The sequence below is a fragment of the Otolemur garnettii genome, unplaced genomic scaffold (genome assembly GCF_000181295.1).
Source record: "Otolemur garnettii isolate 467f Iridium unplaced genomic scaffold, OtoGar3 scaffold00019, whole genome shotgun sequence".
Taxonomy (NCBI): Eukaryota; Metazoa; Chordata; class Mammalia; order Primates; family Galagidae; genus Otolemur; species Otolemur garnettii.
The window spans coordinates 24,279,431-24,298,248 of NW_003852414.1; the positions used below are offsets into that span (position 1 = coordinate 24,279,431).

Below are 18,818 nucleotides of genomic sequence, written 5' to 3' on the forward strand. Positions count from 1 at the left end.
CAAAAAAACACAGGCGAGGGCTGGAGGCTCCTCCGAGATTTTCCTCTTCTCCCAAGTTCTTCTTCCCAGGAGAGGGCCAGTCCTTTGTGAGGCGAGGAGGCAGGGAGGTGTGAGCAGTAGGGGCGCTCTCAGTGGAACAGCAAGTCAGGAGGGGACACGAAGCCGTTTAGTTTCGGGATAGCTGTTTGCTCAGTTTCACCATCTTGGCTGGGAGAGGTCTTGCTATGGGGAGGGACAGCCAGACACCTGGAACGCTGGTCCCCCTGTGGGGACTTCCAGGCAGGGTGGAGCACCTCTCCTCTCTATCTACTCCTGGGGCTCCTCACCCGCCTTCTTGTTGGCGTCCTGCCCAGGCAGATGGCTCTTGTTCAGGATGACAGATAATATTTCTCTGAATATCTCCAGCTCCTAACTAGCACTTAACCATTTTAGTTGTCAACGTTCTCTGTAATCATCATAGGCAGTTTACAAAGGGCAACATATTATATATTATCTACTGTATGTTGCATATCTAACACTTACCAGAAGGTTATTACATTTTAGGCACAGTTCAAAACGTTTTATCATTTCCTATAATGCTCTCAGACAGCCTATCACATAGATCCTCTTACTCCCACTTCACAGAAGAGGAGAGAAAGACACAGAGAAGTTAATAACCTGCCCAAAGGAGCCCATCTGGAGATAGATATGTGTAGGGAGATGTACATGCACACAGGTGCACAGCATATATAAATACGAAGGTCTTCTACCTCATAATCTTCACAGTATGTCATGCTCAAAAGCAGATACGGGCCAGGCATGGTGGCTCACGCCTGTAATTCCAGCTACTCGAGAGGCTGAGGCAGGAGAGTGGCTTGAGCCCAGGAGTCTCAGGCTGCAGGGAGCTATGATGATATCATCTCTAGTCTGGGCAACAGAGTGAGACCCTGAAATTTATTCAGCATCGAAACAGATGAAGCCCAGACACAAACTATAGCACAGATGAATCTTGAAATCCATTACACCAAGTGAAAAAGGCCAGAGGCAAAAAAAAAAAAAAAAAAAACCAGCATGTGACTCTGTATGTGTATAAAACATTCAGAGCAGACAAATCCACACAGACAGGAAGCAGATAGAGGCTACTGGGGAAGCAGGGAAGGAGATTAGAGGCGACTGCTAATAGTATTAAGTATGTTTTGAAAATATACTGGCATTAGACGGTGGTGGTGATTGCATCACTGAATATACTGAAAAACAGAGGTGTTCGCCTTTAAGTGATAAATGGTATGTCATATAAATTATATCTCAATTAAAGTTTAGATCAGGCGCAGTGGTGAAGCCTGTAATCCCAGCACTTCGGCAGGCCAAGGCCAGGAGATAGAGACCAGCCTGGGCAATACAGCAAGATCCCATCTCTTAAAGAAAAAAAAAAAGATCTATTATCCTTGAGCTACAGCTGTCCAGATAGACCATCTTCTTGGTAGCCCGATCTGACATCTCTGACCCCTGGCCTGGCCCCGCCCCAGCTCTGAGGACTCTCTGTCTTCAGCCTGCCCACCCAGCCTATGCTGGAAACCTTGCTCCCAGGCCCTGTCTCTCCTGCCCACAGAGACTCTTTCTCAACCCCAGCTCTCCTCCAAGTGCTGACTACTGAGCTAATCTCATCTCTGCACAGGTCCCCTGAGAAGAGCCTAGAACAGGCTCTCATCTGGGTCTGCCCCAAGTGGTAGGTATTCTGTTCAGAAGGCTACTCATTTCCCTTGGGCTGAGAAAATGGATGTTGGACTTTGTTCTTAAAAACAAAAATACCAGGGCAGCTCCCATAGCTCAATGGGTAAAGTGCCAGCCACATACACCCAGGCTGGCAGGTTCGAACCCAGCCTGGGCCTACTAAACAACAATGACAACTGTAACAAGAAAATAGCTGGGCCTTGTGGTGGGTGCCTATAGTCCCAGCTACTTGAGAGGCTGAGGCAAGAGAATAGCTTGAGCCCAAGAGTTTGAGGCTGCTGTGAGTTGTGATGTCACAGTGCTCTATCAAGGGCAACATAGTGAAATTCTATCTCAAAAAAAAATATGTCTATATATGCCATATTGTTATGGGTTGAAAGGTCTCTACCCGAAGATATATGTTGAAATCCTCACCCCTAATCCTCAGAATGAGACCTCATTTGGAGAGAGGGTCTTTGCAGAAACAGTCAAGTTAAAATGAGGTCGTTAGGATGAGCCCTAATCCAATGTGACCCTTGTCCTTGTAAGGAGAGGAGAGAGGACTCAGTGGGAAGGCCCTGTGAAGTGACGGAGGGAGGAGCAGCCAAGTGGCTGGAGAGATGCACCTGGGGGCTGAGGGATGCCAGGGATTTCCCACGAAGCTCAGATGCCGGGAGAGGCCAGGAGGGACGCTCCCTGGAGATATCAGAGAGCATGGTGCTGCCCCCAACTTGATGTCAGCCTTCCAGAACCATGAGAAACCAAATCTCAGTTGTTTGAAGCCACACAGCTTCGTGCAGCTTCTGGTACTTTGTTAGAACTTTCCTAAGGTGCCCCCAGGAGAGGAATACACATAGGAAGACACCAGGTTGTTGGGCCGTGGGTAGCAAGTTCCTACATTCTAAAGAGATACATTGATACAATTCATAACACGGAGAAAACTGTTAATGCATGCAACAGCTTGAATGAATCTCAAGGGAATTACATGAAGAAAAAAAGCTGACCTCTAAAGGCTACAAACTGGATAATTTCCATAATTTTTTTTTTTTTTGAGACAGAGCCTCAAGCTGTCACCCTGGGTAGAGTGCTGTGACATCACAGCTCACAGCAACCTCCAACTCCTGGGCTCAACTGATTCTCTTGCCTCAGCTTCCCATGTAGCTGGGACTACAGGCGCCCACCACAACGCCTGGCTCTTTTTTGGTTGTAGTTGTCATTGTTGTTTGCCAGGCCTTGGCTGGATGTGAACCCGCCAGCTCTGATGTATGTGGCTGGTGCCTTACCCGCTTGAGCTACAGGTACTGATCCCATAACATTCTTGAAAGGACAAAATTATAGAGACGCAGAGCAGGTCGTGCCTGCCAGGAGTGTGGGGCAGAGGCAGACAGCTGTACATGGCAGCGGTGCTCAGATCTTTCAGGAGATGTTAAAAGGAAAACAAAAACAGGGCAGCGCCTATGGCTCAGTGAATAGGGCGCCGGCCCCATATACCGAGGGTGGAGGGTTCAAACCCGGCCCCAGCCAAACTGCAACAAAAAATAGCCGGGGCGTTGTGGCAGGTACCTGTAGTCCCAGCTACTTGGTAGGCTGAGGCAGGAGAATTGCCTAAGCCCAGGAGTTGGAGGTTGCTGTGTGCTGTGACACACAGCACTCTACCAAGGACGAAAAAAGTGAGACTCTGTCTCTAAAAAAAAAAAAAGGAAAACAAAACAACAAAAAGGACAACATAGGGGGATCTTGTGTGACAGCTGTTATGCACCCCTACTGTAGAGGCACCTCACCCATCTACACATATGACCAAATTGCATAGAACTAAACACAAAAATACATACGATGCGTGTCAAATGGGTTAACAGTTGTATCACCAGCAATTTCCTGGTTGTGACATTGTACTACAGTTACTCAAAATGTTTCCGGGGGGAAAACTGGGAGAAAGATTTACAGAATCTCTCTGAATTATTTCTTATAACTACAGGAAAATTTACAATTACGTCAAATTAAAAGGTTTTACTTTAAAAAAAAAAGACCTCAAGCTATATTAATGTAACGCAAGAAAGTAGTCCCACAGAATATGAATGAAATTAAATGTAATTTCCATCTAAATACAATTGAAGGGGTTGGGTCCGTTTTTTAAGAGGTGGGGGGAAATGCAAAATAAATTTTCCAAAATTCTTCATGACAAAAAAATAAGAATATCCTTTGCAAAGAAAATTTGGGGAAAACATCTTATGGGGCAGAGTAGCCCTGCCAGATGAAGGCATTCCAGAGCTACAACAACAGAAACGCTACATATTGGGGAGAGACAAGCGTGGCACATGTGCAACAGAGTAAGTATCCCAGCGCAGACTCGATTATATCTAAAAGGAAGGAATTTATGGCAAAAGCATTTTTTTAAAGGTCATTACGAGCTTATAAGTTAAAGATGGAATTCTAGATCGATAATTCAACTCACTTCTTTCTAGTTTCCTATCCAACATTCACTTTCTATAATGAAAGAAAATGTGAAGCCAGCCCTTGACAGCTCCCTGCAACTTCTAAGAGTTACGGCAGAAAACAGCACAGGTGATCGCAGAGCGCAGAGCACGGGACATACCCATGCGGGTTGAGGACCTGCCACTGCGTGTATCCAAAAAGATCAACCTCACACGATTAATGCAGGAGAAAAAAACAAGTTTGGGGATGATATTCTAGTCGAGTATGTCTTATCTGAAATGCTTGGAATGAGAAGGGTTTGGATTTAGATTTTTTCAGATCTTCAAGTATTTGCATATAGATACATAATGAGATAACTAGGGGTGGGCCCAGGTCCAAACATGAAATCCATGTGTGTTTCCGATGCACCTTACCCACATAGCTTGACAGCAATTGCACATAATATTTTCAATAATTTTGTCCACAGAACCATTTGTGTACATTGAATCATAAGAAAACAAAGGTGTTGCTGTCTTAGCTACCCGTGTGGACAGTCTGAGATTATTTGAATCATTCTTGACTCTGAATTTATATATTTTCTTGCATTTATTCATACAGAGGATCTAACAGTAAAACAAGAACATGACATACCATCAATGGAGTGAAAAAGTACTGTGTCCAGGGTGACTGGGCACAGAGCCAGGAACACCTGGGTGACCTCGGGCAACAACAAAGGGCCCCACCTCCCGACTCCACCCACCAGGCTGCGCTGGGACTGAAAGGTCATTGCACCTGTATTTTTTTTTTTTTTTTTTTTAGGTTAGAAGAAACAACAGAAGCAATTGAGGGATCAGGAAGTGTTCTGGGATCTAGGGAGAAGGAAGTGTCCTGCTGGCTTTTCACAATATTTCCTCAGTCATCTGCCTCATTGCCAGTGGCGTTTGTCTTTTCTAGAAGTCGCTCTGACTTTTTATGAATTGATATGATTTCGTTTCTTCCTCCTTTTTTTTTTTGAGAGAGTCTCACTGTCGACCTGGGTAGAGTGCTGTGGCATCGTTGTAGCTCTCAGCAACCTCAAACTCTTGAGTTTGAACAATCCTCTTGCCTCATCCTCCCAAGTAACTGGGACTACAGGCACCCACCACTACATCCTGCCAGTTTTTCTACTTTTAGTAGAGACAGGATCCAGCCTTTGCTCAGTCTGGTCTCGCACTCCTGAGCTCAAGCAATCCACCCACCACAGCTGCCCAGAGTGCTGGGATTACAGGCGTGATTATGATTTCTTGTTCTGAGTGCATGCTGTTCCATGTGCACGCTGTTCTGAATGCACACCGTTCCCTGTGCACGCTGCTCTGAGTGCACACAATTCCATGTGTACACTGTTCCGTGTACACTCTGTTCCATGTGCACACTTCCCCGTGTACACTCTGTTCCATGTGCACACTGGTCCATGTACATGCTGTTCCATGTGCACGCAATTCCATGTGTACCCTGTTCCGTGTGCACACTTCCCCGTGTACACTCTGTTCCATGTGCACACTGGTCTGTGTACACAGTGTTCCATGTGCACACTGTCCTATGCATCCTTTTCTTCTCACTTGACATATGGAATTCTTCAAAGTCACCACCTTTTTCATCGTCATCACTGAACACAGTTGCAGGCCAGAGGTTGTATCAGGCATGCATAGGGAGGCTTGTAGCTGACCAGGGAGATAAAGCACAGAGAACAGCACATCTGGCATCCTTCACGCTGGCTCCTTTTCCAGGCCTTCCACACTCATGCCTCTGTCGTCTGCTGCCAGCATGCTGCTCTAGAAAGTGTTTTTATGTTTATTCTTCAGTGGTCTAAGGATACAGCAGTCACATTGCTGATGAGGTCACATTTGAAAGAAAGGACATTATTTTGGACGAGACTTTCAGCTGGGGGATGAGCGGAACAGCTGCTGAGAATCAACAGACTCTCAAGTCCTCATCCAGTCCAGCGTCTCTGTTTTGTTTATGAGCTGCTGATAAAAAATTAAAAAAAAATGTTCATGAAGCCAATCAGAAAAGATGCCCTTCTAATCCATGCCTCTGTTAGCACAACAAAGACGGGTAAGAAATTCACTCATTGGGATGGCGCCTGTGGTTCAAAGGAGTAAGGCACCAGCCCATATGTTGGAGGTGGCGAGTTCAAACCCAGCCCTGGCCAAAAAACTGACAAAAAAGAAATTCACTCATTGAAAACACAAATTCTGCCTGTCACAGGAGCTTACTCTTAACCAGCCTGCTGTATCAGTGAGACCCCACGCAGGGATTCTGTCCCTGGCACCCTTCGTCCCCGCAGAGCTGTCCCCTCAGCTGTACTCAGTGTCTTTCTGGAGCATTAACACACAACAGAGACGCTGCCTCAGCCTGACACACTTGCTCCGGTGTCAGATTTTCATCAGCCACGACCTTGGCGAACTCGTCAATGAATTTCTCTGCTGCTTTGTGAGCAGCAGATGCTTCATCACCACAAATCTTTACAAGTGGAACGCCGTGTCTTTCCTTAAATTCCCGCAACCAGCCTGTGGAATAGGCACAGTCTCTTTCCCCTTCAGCCCCTGGGATAGATGCTGACTTGCTTCATGATCACGGACCGTGAAGGAGCACGAGCTGGCCACGATGCCGACAGAGCCACTCTTTCAATCCGTGCCCGAGAGCTTCATGTTTATTTTATTTTATTTTATTTTATTTTTTGGAGACAGAGCCTCAAGCTGTCTGCCTGGGTAGAGTGCTGTGGCATCACAGCTCACAGCAACCTCCAACTCCTAGGCTCAAGCGTATCCTGCCTCAGTCTCCTGAGTAGCTGGGACCACAGGCACCCACCTCAATGCCCGGCTGTTTTTTGGTTGCAGCCGTGACTGTTGTTTGGTAGGTCCAGGCTGGATTCAAAACCACCACCTTGGGTGTATGTGGCTGGCGCCTTAGCCACTTGAGCCACAGGCGCCGGAGCCTCATGTTTAGTTTTTATGCAGCGTTCTTCTAGCTTTTGGGAACATCTGTTCATCACTTTCAGCACAGAACTCCCAACGGTTTATCTTTCTGTTTCTTCAGGTCATGCCGACACCATCCTCTTCTTTAGGCTGTTCCACACTTACACCGCCATCCAGTTAAACAGAAATGCTTCCTCTTTTCGTTATCTGCTACCCATGCAGGCAACTGCAGCCCTTCTTGATATTTTCACTAAGACCACTACACCACACAGCAGAGAATAAGCAAAAAAAACAGGGAGGAGGCTGGGTGTGGTGGCTCACGCCTTAATCCCAGGACTCTGGGAGGCCAAGACAGATGGATTCCCTGAGCTCACAGGTTGGAGACCAGCCTGAGCCAGAGGGAGTCTCTGTCTAAAAACAGCCGGCGTTGTGGCCCCAGCTACTTGGGAGGCTGAGGCAAGAGAATGGCTTGAGCCCAAGGGTTTGAGGCTGCTGTGAGCTGTGACCCATGGCACTCTATCAAGGGTAACAAAGTGAAACTCTGTCTCCAAAACAAAAATAAAAGTAAATAAAGAAATACACTGAACATTTGTGCCTTTGAGACTCTTTAGGACCACAGGAGTAAGTGCAGTGGTGTGCCCGCATCCTGGGCCAGGCGCAAGGACACACACCTGGGCGTGCAGCCCCAGCACTTATAAGGCTGGCACCTGTACAGCAGGTTCTGCCCTGCCACGGGAGACACCTGGACCACACTGCTCCGTGCCTGCGTTATCACCTGGACCACTGTGCTCTGTGCCTGCGCGTCACCCGGACCACACTGCTCTGTGCCTGCGTATCATCCGGACCACGGTGCTCCGTGCCTGCGTATCACCCGGACCACACTGCTCCGTGCCTGCGTGTCACCCGGACCACACTGCTCCGTGCCTGAGTATCCAAGTATTTCTAAACACAGAAGAGGAGCAGTAAAAACACAGGTGGCTGCCTCAGAGAACCACCAGGTGCATACACCGGCTTTGGTCTTTTCCCACTGTATGTCGGGGGTACAATAACTTCCATTCTTACACCACTAAATTCCTGCGAAGAGAATTTTCTAGTATTATCTCACAGAAGCCTCACAGTAACACCGTGGTATTTTAAGACGCAGCAGACAGAAGCCTGAGAGTCTCTGACTGTCGTGGGTCGGGACCTGCCGGGGGCAGAGCGATCCGGGCTCCGGGAACTTCAGGCTTGATTTGAGATGACAAGAAAGGGAATCTTCACCTGTCAGACAGGCGATGGCAGCCCGGGAGGACTGGCGGGGGTGGGGGGATGAAGAAACGCAGAGACCAAGGTGAGACCAAGGTGACCGCCGGTTCCTGGCCTCCTCCCCACCCCACCTCTTCAAATGTCTGGCACTTTCTTGGGGAGGAAGCCGGCGGCGCTGGCAACCTGAGGCCTTCTGATTTCAAGATTGTTCTTTTGTAGGCACTGAAGGAGGCTCAAAAAAGCTTCATATTTCTCTGCTGCACCTCCTTTAATAAAAAGATTTGTCCCGTCAAAATTGGATTCAGCCAAAAGGCTGTATTTAAGAACCTAGAATGCCCCACGGGGCCTGAAAGTCGCCGGTTCCTCACTCGCGCCCAGGAATCAGGCGAAGCGGCTCGGCGCAGACGCGGGTAGCTGCCACCGCTGGAGCGAGCAGGTGGCTGTGCCGCGCTCCTGCCCCAGGTCTGAGAGCACCAGGCAGGTGACCAAGCACACAGTCCGCCAGCCACACCGCGGCGACACCTCCGTGGTCACCACCCCGCAGGCCTCCGCTGGGAAACGTGGGAAGTTGCGGTGGGAGTTATGGCGGAGACTGGCGGGGGAGGTGACAAGCGCGCGGCGAGCTGTAGCGTGTCCTGGGAAGGCTGCTGTCCGACGGCTTTGCCCTCTCCCTCTGCAGTGGGGACGCTAGACTCCAGGGACACTGGGGAGCCCGGGAGACGAGGAGCGAGGACGAGGAGGGGGACGATCCTGGGCTTGCGCTGGTGAGGGCCAGGGGTCCCCGCTGAGCACGGCCGGCCGCGCTCCTGGGTGGGACAGGGTGGACCGCTGGGGCTCCTTCCCCAGCAGGGGCGGGGATGCTGAGTCACGGATCTGTCACTGCTCCGCACCTCTCCTCAGCCCTCGGGGGCTAAAGCAAAAGCGAAAGTGGATGCGTCTGGCGGGGCGGCCGGTCCCACAGCCGCGCTCGCCACCTCCCCTGGTCCTCGGCGTCGGGGCGTCCGCTGGCACTCCGAGGCGTGAGGCCATGACCTGGTTGCGGCCCCGCGGCTGCCCGGCCGACGCGCTCCCCGCGCTGCTGCTGCTGCTGCTCTGGCCGCCGGTGACTCCGGGTAGGGAGCAGCGTGCTCGGGGCGGGGCAGCGGGAGGGGGCCGGGGCGTCGCGCAGGACCGCACCGAGCGCCGCGCCTCCAGCGCCGCTGGGAGTCGGTTCCCGCAGGGCCTCTGTGCGCGCCCGGTCGGGCCCGGGAGGGGCGGGGGATACGTGCGGTGGACACGTGCGGGGAGCCGGGCGGGACAACTGGAGCGCCGCCGCCTGCGTCCGGCTCAGCTACGGGAGGGAACGGGGCGGCGGAGCTCGGGCTCCGGCAGTCCGGGCAGGACCGCGCTTGTGAACGCCTGAGAAGCCCGCTCGGCCAGGTGGAGGTGCTTGCGCGCGCTTCTCCCGGCGCGCGGGGACAGCTGTGCGCGTGTAGCGCGGCACGCAGACCAAGGGTGGACCCGGGAAAACCTCCGCTCTCTACCCTCCGGCAAAAGTCAGTCATTATAAATGGGGGCTGTGAGGGTAAGGTAGGCACTGCGTCCCTGGGGAGGAAAACCCGAGAGGGGCAACTTGCACAGACCGCTACGGCGTGGAACCACGGCCCATCCTCAGGCGAGCGGGAGACCCGGAGACGGCGCCGAGACGGTGGGACAACCGGGAAGCAGCACCCTCAGGGAAAGGGGGAAGAAATCTGGTGACCGCCTGGGGTATTCCAAGAGGACTTGGGTCAAGGAGATGTCATCTCAACGGGGCAGAAGTAGAATGAATCCTGCGGTTTGTCGCTCGAGCCAGGGGAAGGAGGAGAAAGGGTGGACGGGTCTGGCTGTCTTCTTGCTTAATCCTTTACAACCAAGGAGCTCTTTGAGGGTCTGATGAAAGCTATGAACCCTCTCCCTAGAAAAAATGCATGAATTCACGTAGGTACACAATGCGCACATGATTCTCGGTACTGAAGGCCGTCCCTGGGGTCTCCATGACAGCATCCTCTTCGTGCGATTTTAAGCAAGACTTCCAATAATTTACATGCAGCTAGGCCAGTCTACCCAGGAGGTGGTTAGAGCCCACTCCATCCACAGCTGCTGCTGCATGTCTGAGTCAGAGCCTCCTAGATACACAGGGTTCCATGAAGTTTCATTTTCACCAGACCGATGCTAGGATTTCCCCAACTTCTGAGAAGCTGAGTTATGTCTGTGACCTGGTCAGTTCCTCCCAGCCAGCTGGCCGGGTTCATGCAGGAGCCCAGAGGAGATGCCAGGGATGGATAGGGACAGGGGCAGCTTCTTACACAGCAGGAAAGTGAGATGAGGTGTCTCCCCTGCCGTCCTGGAGCGCAAGGAGGGGGATCTGGGGAGTACACGCCCACACCAGCCCTGCTCTTCCCCTTACAGAGTGTTGATGCCCCCTGGCAACTCTGCTGTTTGGTTTTGGTTTCCCTTAACAGCCTTATTGAAGTGTAATTGACACAGATGATCCCCTGAATATGTTTAAATTGTACAATGTGATGAGTTTAGCGGGAGCACGTACACTCCTGAAACCATCACCACAACCAGGAGGGTAAACATACCTATCACTGCCAAAAGCTGCCTTCCACTCACTCCATCTTCACCGTCCCTCTGTTTTCTGCCCCTGTAGATGTGTGGCACTTTCTAGAATTTATATAAATGGAGGCATATATCCTCCCTCTATTTGGAGTCTTTCCTTGTAGGAATTATTCTCAGAATGTATCCAGTTTGTAACCTGTATTCCTTTCTGTGGCTGGGCAGTACTCCCTGGTTTATGGACACTTGCCTTGGTTCCTGGCACTGGTTGTTGACTGGTTTAGCTGTTCTGTAGGAAGCTGTGATGGCTGTCGACATGCAGGTTTGGGTGAGGTCACACACTTTCTCTTCTCGTGGTGAATGATCAGGAGTCGAGTGGCTGGGTCATGACAGGGGCATGTTTCACTTTTTAGGAAACTGCCAAAGCATTTCCCAAAGTGGCTGCACTATTTCCCGCCTCCTCCTGTTCCTCCACACCCGGCAGGATTGTCTCACTGGATGTGATGCGTCTGCTCACATCTGTCCATTCTGTTGGTCTGACGTGGTCTCTGGTCACTCGAGTCTGTGTCGCCCTAATGACGCCGGTGCTGAGTATCTTTCTCACCTGCTTATTGGCCACATGTGTCTCTTCCCTGTGACATCTGTCCACATCCTCTACCCTTCTGAAAACAGAGTTTTGTGCTACTGAGTTTTGAGTAACACTGAGTTACTGAGTTTTGAGTAACACTGAGTTATTGAGTTTTGAGTAGCACTGAATATTAACACTGAGTTATTGAGTTTTGAGTAACACTGAGTTACTGAGATTTGAGTAACACTGAATTTTGAGTAACACTGAGTTACTGAGTTTTGAGTAACAATGCCTTTATCAGATGTATGATTTTCAAACATTTCCTCAGATCCTGTGGCTTATCTTTTTGTTGTCTTAATGTTTTATAAAGAGCACAAGTTTTCAATTTTGATAAAGTCCAATTTATTAATTTGTTTTTCCACATATTACACTTTTGGTGCCCTATCTGAGAAACCTTTGCCTTGCCTAAGGTTACAACAGTTTTCTGCTATGTGCTTCTCTAAGTTTCTAAGCTGTAGGGCTTACATTTATGGCTGCAGTGCTTTGTGAGTTAATGTGTGTACAACGTGAAGTGTGGGTTGAAAGTCATTTCCATGGAGTTGCTTTTTACATCCTCTCGTTCCAGCACGATTTACTGAGATTATTTTCACCGATTTGCTTAGGCCTTTTGAACCTCAGTTGTCCACCATGTATGGGCTTATTGTAGTATATACAAAATGTCAGATGGACAAAAACAAGTTGTATTTTTACACAGTCACAATGAATAATTGGAAATTGAAATTTTAAAAAATCATTTGTAATAGCACTGAAAAGTATCAAATACCAAATCGAACAAAAAGATGTGAAACATTTGTACACTTAAAACCACATGCCACTGCTTAGAGCAATTGAGGAAAAACTTTATCAGTGGAGAGCAGCGCCAGGTTCACAGGCTGGACACATCCACATCACTAAGGGCTCAAGCCTCCCCAAATCAAAATTTTAACAGGATTTCTTACAGAAATTGACAAACCGATTCCAAAGATCACATGTAAATGCAAAAGACGCAGAAAGGCAAAGCGCCTTTTAGAAAGAGTGGAGCAGGAAGAGTTAGACTCCCTGGTTGGATCTTTATAGACTTATTATAAAGTTCCAGCAATGCAGACAGTGTGGTGTTGGTGTAGAAATGGACACACAGAGCAGAGGACTCCTGAGGTTTCTAAGCGAGTTTGGAAGGGAAATGGACCCAGGCTATTAAATCTGCCTCTTGGTAGGATGATTCTGGTAGGAAATTATGAGAAAGGCTCGTTGCACATGAGTAACTGGGTAAATGGCATCATCTCCACTTTGTCCAAGCTGGTTCACGAGGCCTGCCGTGCCGCCCATTCATAGTCAAAAGGCCTCATGGGAAGGGAAATGAATCGTGTTGAGCAGAAGGTCATTTGGACATCACTGAACTCTGAAAGGCCGCAGGTGACTTGGCCAAAAGCAGCTGGAGAGGACGACACGTGTGTGGGGATGAACTTCGCAGTCCCAGCTTGGATCTGGCTCTGCTGCACGGAGCGTCAGTGCACTTGTGGGAGTTGTCACTTGATATGTCTCTGTAGCATTTTAAAACCTTTTTCAGCATTCTGGAAGCTTTTCCCAAACCTTTTATTTTTTTTATTTTGAGTCAAATTACTGTGTCTGTGCTGCTAGTGATAGCAAAAAAAAAAAAAAAAAAGGTGATTAAAAACGTAAATGTAGGGTGGTACCTGTGGCTCAAGGGAGTAGGGCGCCAGTCCCATATACCAGAGGTGGCGGGTTCAACCCCGTCCCTGGCCAAAAACTGCAAAAAAAAAAAAAAAAACTTAAATGTACAAAATATGGGATTTGTTGAAATCAATTAAATGTCTCAACTCAAGGATCGAATAAATAAAATGGAATTGCTGTCAAATAGTACACATCACGTGATTCATTTTTTATTACAAGATCTGGGATTGATCGACTAACAAGGTTTGCTCCAGGCAGGTGTGTGTGTATGCAGTTGTCTGCCTGTTTTTACTTTTCCACCATAATTTGAATTATTTTTTAATAAGAAAAGTAAATAAAGCCACAAAAGAGATATTGCAATAATGATCTAGAATTCTGTGGTTTTTTCCTAATTCATCTTTAATTAATTATAGCTAAACTCCCTGATGGGCAGTGCTTTCGTGACTTTATAAGTTCTGCAAATTGGTCAAAATGAAGTTTTATAAAATCACTAACATTTGTACTTTACCAACACTTTATAATCCTGTGTAACTTTTTTAAAGTAACTGTGTGGTTGGAGTTGCGGGCAGGCTTTACTGAGCTCCTGATTGTTGGGTGTTTGTGTTGTTTGAAAATGTTTGATGCTCTGAACTGCACAGTGGGGTAAATGGCAGAAACTGAGCTGTACAGAGAGGAAAAAAAGAAACAAAAGCAAAAATAAGGGGGAGCCCTCAAGGAGCAAGAATGGCTGACGTATTTCTAAGGATATTCTTTTTTTGCAGTTTTTGGCCGGGGCTGGGTTTGAACCCACCACCTCCGGCATATAGGGCTGGTGCCCTACTCCTTTGAGCCACAGGCACCACCCTCTAAGGATATTCTTTTTCAGTCAATTATCATTTCAACTAACTTGTTTTGGGCTCTATCATCTGCGCCAAGTTGACCTCCTCAAATGGCATGTGGCTCAATGAATAAATACACAAAATCCCTGGGTATGCAGTCCAGGAGTTGGGTCATCTGCCCACTGCATGTGGTTGATGTGATTTGAACGTATCTCCTTGGAAATTCGTAGTTCTCTTCTGTGCAGTGGGAGGCCGCTGAGGGGTTCTATGCAGGGGAATGTGGAACGGCATGGGGGGAAGGTTGTCCTTGTGAGGAGTGTGAGGAAGGGACTGACACCAGGATCACCCTGAGATAGTCCCCGTGAGTGATGATGAAAGCCCGGGCCCAGGCAGTGTTGATACAGGAGGCGGGACGGGCCCGACCCGATACCTTCTCAAGGTGTAGAACGTATTTCATTATTTTCCTTGTGTTTGCTCTTCAGTCTAGGGCCCTGCAATTCTTACAAGCGTCCAAAAATCATTATTCACAGATTCGAGCTGTGATGAAATTCGTGCAGCACGCACTCGACTGGGTGGGAAAGCTCAGATAAGCCTGAGAGGCCAAGAGGGATAGATGCGTTTTAGATTATGATCTGGGACAGTCTGTACTTAACCGTAAGCTCACAAGGGAAGCGTGTCGGCTTGGCTGGCTTTTCTACTAGGAAAGTAAGGAAGGGAGGTGGGGGAGGCCTTCACAGTGAGCTTCTGGAGGGCAGGAACAAGCCGTCACACTTCTAGAATCCCGCCGCCCTTGGCGGGTGGCAGGCATTTGAATGGTGGAATAAGTAAAGGAATACTGGGATGATTTTGGACTCTGCTTAAAAACAGGAGGGACACGCTAACCTGGCTGATTCTGAACTGCAGGTCTGAGACCAGGTGGAGGTTGCTTACTCAGGTTAGTCTCTGCAAATCAACCTGATAGGTGGATAAGGAAGTCTGAATCATGGCGCTGGGAGGCAGAAAGGAGTGTGGCCCCACCCACTATTTTGATGACTTCATTTGCACCGTGGTTAGGACTTGTTGCACATGGTTTTTGGCTACTTAAGAGTTTTGAACATCCAAGAACCTCACTCTAATTTCCAGTACATCACCATTTCAGTGGAGGTGTTTCATAAGCCACTAACTTCAGAAAATGCCTGTTGTGTACCTGGCTTAGCAACACGAGCGTGCAGGAGAACTGGGCAATATCCACCCTATCTTCCAGGGCGTTAATGTATTGTGACCAAGGTGAGACTTGTTTCACCATTCATAGGGAATGTCTAGGGAACACTGTTATGAGAGAGCATACCTAGAAATTACAGTGGAAGTACTGAAAGAGGCACTTAAGGCCTGTGGAAATGAAAGGTTATTACCACAATCAGATGTGTTATCTCCAATGTAGTTCTGAGACAATCTAGCTTTGTAAACTAAGCACAGCCTCTGTTTAGCAGGTGGCATTGGCTGCAGTATATCCTTGTGAACTGTGCATGAGTTTATCTTGGGTTAAGGACAGTTCACAGGGGAATGGCCACTAGTATCCTTTATCAGCAAAATGACAAAAGTGGGTACTAAAAAAACCCTCCTGCCTCGAAGTACCCAGAAATGATGGCTAATACAGCACAAATGTCTTTTTAAATTCAGAGGTCCTCAAACTTTTTAAACAGGGGACCAGTTCACTGTCCTTCAGACCGCTGGAGGGCTGGACTGTAGGCCCCAGGACGAGTTGGCTGCTAAGCAGGACAGGCAGCGGTGGCAAAAACACCCAGCAGGCCGGATAAATGTCCTAGTCAGGCTGCATATGGCCCACGGGCCGTAGTTTAAGGACGCCTCCCATAGGTAATAGAAGACAATCAGAATTTTGTTATTCTCACTTAAAGAAAAAATAATAGCAATGTGTTGTGGGGTATATAACTTATGTCCAAGCAAAATGGATGGCTACAGTGGCACAAAGGCTGGGAAGAGAGAATGGAAGTCTATTGTAGGTCTTACACTATATGTGTAAAGCAGAATATCTCTGGAAGGAAAATGCTAAACCACTAAAGATACATGGTATAAGCCGTGAAGCAGCCCATAAACAGTACAATGAGTTATAGTTAGTAAGCCAACAAAGGACATTAAATGGAATCATAAAATGTACGATGTAGTTATCTTCATAGAAAATCATATGGAATCTACAAAAATACTGTTAGACTCAGTGAGCTTAGCAAGGTAGCAGAATACACAATCAAATACACTAAGAAAGGAAAAATCAATATACAGAAAACTCACAACAGAACGTTGAGATACAAATAGCGCCAATTGTGTTGGCATCAAACGTGTTAAATACTTAGGACTACGTCTGACAAAAGATGTGCAAAGCTGTCACCCTGAAACTGTGCAGGATTTCTGGGAGAAACTACAGACGAATCAGGAGACAGACCGTGGGTGAGGGTTTGGACAAGACTCGATGTTATTAAGTTGACAGTTTTTCCTCAAACTGATCTATAGATTTAATGCGATTCCAATCAAAATTTTGGCAAGTTTTCATTTTTCTGGTAAAAATCAATATCCTGCTTCTGACATTCTTCAGACGAGGACCTAGAAGAGCAAACTCAGCTTCTGAGATGACACAAAGCAGAACCTGACTCACGACTTCCTGCGAAGCTCTAGTGATCAGAACCAGGTGGTGCTGGTGTCGAGACACCGGCGGACAGGTCACTGGCATGGAACGGCGAGTCCAGACATCAGCTCACACACACTTGTTCCTGGGCTCAGGGTCCTACACAGACACTATAGGTGACCAGTGGCTGCTAGAAAGGGGGCGGGAAACTTCTCCCACCAAAGCCTGCTAAGGATACGAGGGAGGGCAGGGCTGTCCTGGAGGGAAGCAGCAAAATAACCAGAAGATCTGACGGAAAACTGGCCCTGCCCGCCAGCTCCCATGGGCAAGCAAGCACCTCGTACCCAGAGTGGCCGCCTGTGGACCTCAGCGGGATGAGGAGGGTGGGAGAGTGTGGCAAGAGAGCCCTCTATGGTCTAGACACGTGCAGGACAGAAGATGAGGGAGGAGGGGAACATTGTGGCAAAACCTCTGAGCCCCCGCAGGAGGGTCTGAGGGTGACCATGGCAACAGCAACATCCAAGCCCATCCCCACAGCCCCAGCACCGCCCCTCTAGCTGAAGACATGTCCACATGGGATGCGAAGTGGTGGCGGCAGCTGTTGGACAACAAATGCCTGAGATGGAAAAAGAACAGCGGCCCCCCACTCTGACAGCAAAGACAGCCCTGGGATGGGGAAGTAAGGGGTGGGGGTCTTGAATTGGAAGAACAATCTGGAATTGGCGATTTCCCCCCCACCATCCCAGATTAAAGAGTATGCACGGCCCTCGCCTGAGTGGGAGGAGCCCTGGGGTAGGACCCTGAAAAGTCAGAAGCAAGAGCAGAGTCCACAGACTGGTAAAGGGATGTGTTAATTTCTTGGATGAAGAGAGGTGTGGCTTCTTGTGTGATTCACTTGTCACGTGTACTTTGCCCACTTGTGCCAGCGGTGCCTGCCTCTGTGTTGCTGTTACAGGAGTTCTGTACGTGCTGAGAGTCTCACCTCTTCGAGATTGGTTGCCAGTGTTTTCTTTGACTTGCCTTTTCTAATTCTCTCATGACATTTAACTCTTCCATTTACACCATCGTTTTTTTTCTGTATGGTTTCTGATTTTTTTATTTATTACTGAGAAGTGTCTCCTGGATGCTCAGGGCTGTCACGATGTGCTCATCTTCCGGTTTGTGGGGGCATTCCTGTATACTTGACAGGAATTCTTGCTGTTTGGTGAAAGAGGGGAGACTTGTCCCCAAATAGGCTTGGAGATTACCCATGTAGGGTTAGGAGGAGAATGCTGAAGGATGAATAACTGATACTTAGGAAACTATGCCAGTACTAGGTTCTTGAAAAAACTAATAATGTAATTAAGCATCGTATTGTGTTGTAAAACCAGGTGCAAGAGGTGCGTGGAGGGATTGGGAGGGAGGGAGGGCTATGGGCAGGGGCTGGCCCAGGAGGGGAGTGGTGGCCATGAGGAGGACAGAAAGCTGCAGCAGGCCTCAGGTGCAGGGCTTGAGGAACAGGGGCAGAGCCAAGGTGCCGGTGGTGCCTCAGGGAGCAGGAAGGAGGGGAAGCCTTCTCCCGCGGCCTCTGTCATCCTTCCCAACCGTCTCAGGCCTTCTGCTGGGCAGGCCCATGTGGAATTAGGTTGAACAGCCTGGATTCTGCACCACGTGTCTCAGGCAGTTGGTGGGTGATCCTGGATGTGACTCCCAAGTTTCTCTCCTGCGTCCTCGTCCCCTCCAGCCGTGGTGAGCACAATGCTCATCCTCTGCAATGACTGGTCTGTGGCTGGCTGGAGACTGGCTGGCCACCAATTGTGCCTGGGTGCAGTGTGATAGCACCCAGGGAGGTGCAAAGGTCCAAGATCAGTTCAGGCTCCCTCAGAAGAAAGAAACGTTCTATCACGGAGCAGAGTCTAGCATTTTTATGGGACTTTCCATTTCGGCCTGTTGTCAGATGTTTCTAGAGCAGATTGGAGTTGATTTTTATGGGCATCCCTCTTAACCCCACCCAGCACACCATCCCTAAGTGTTTTCCCAGCCGTGGGACAGAGTAGCACAGATGCAGAGGTAAGATTTTGGTGACGTGGCACTTAACCTATGTTGCTGCCAGGACAAACGTATACACACACATGCACTCATGCACTCATGCACCCACATACACACATGCACACACACATACACACATGCACCCACATACACACATGCACACACACATACAC

At 48.7% G+C, this 18,818-nt stretch overlaps 1 protein-coding gene across 1 annotated transcript in view; it reads left to right on the plus strand.

Moving 5' to 3' along the window:
- Nucleotides 1-8,323: 8,323 nt before the first annotated feature.
- IL15RA (interleukin 15 receptor subunit alpha) overlaps nt 8,324-18,818 on the plus strand; it is a 29,084-nt gene continuing 18,589 nt past the window's right edge. Inside the window, exon 1 of the mRNA XM_023511392.1 lies at nt 8,324-9,067. The gene's annotated coding sequence lies outside the window, so the exon portion shown is untranslated. The remainder of the gene's footprint in view (nt 9,068-18,818) is intronic.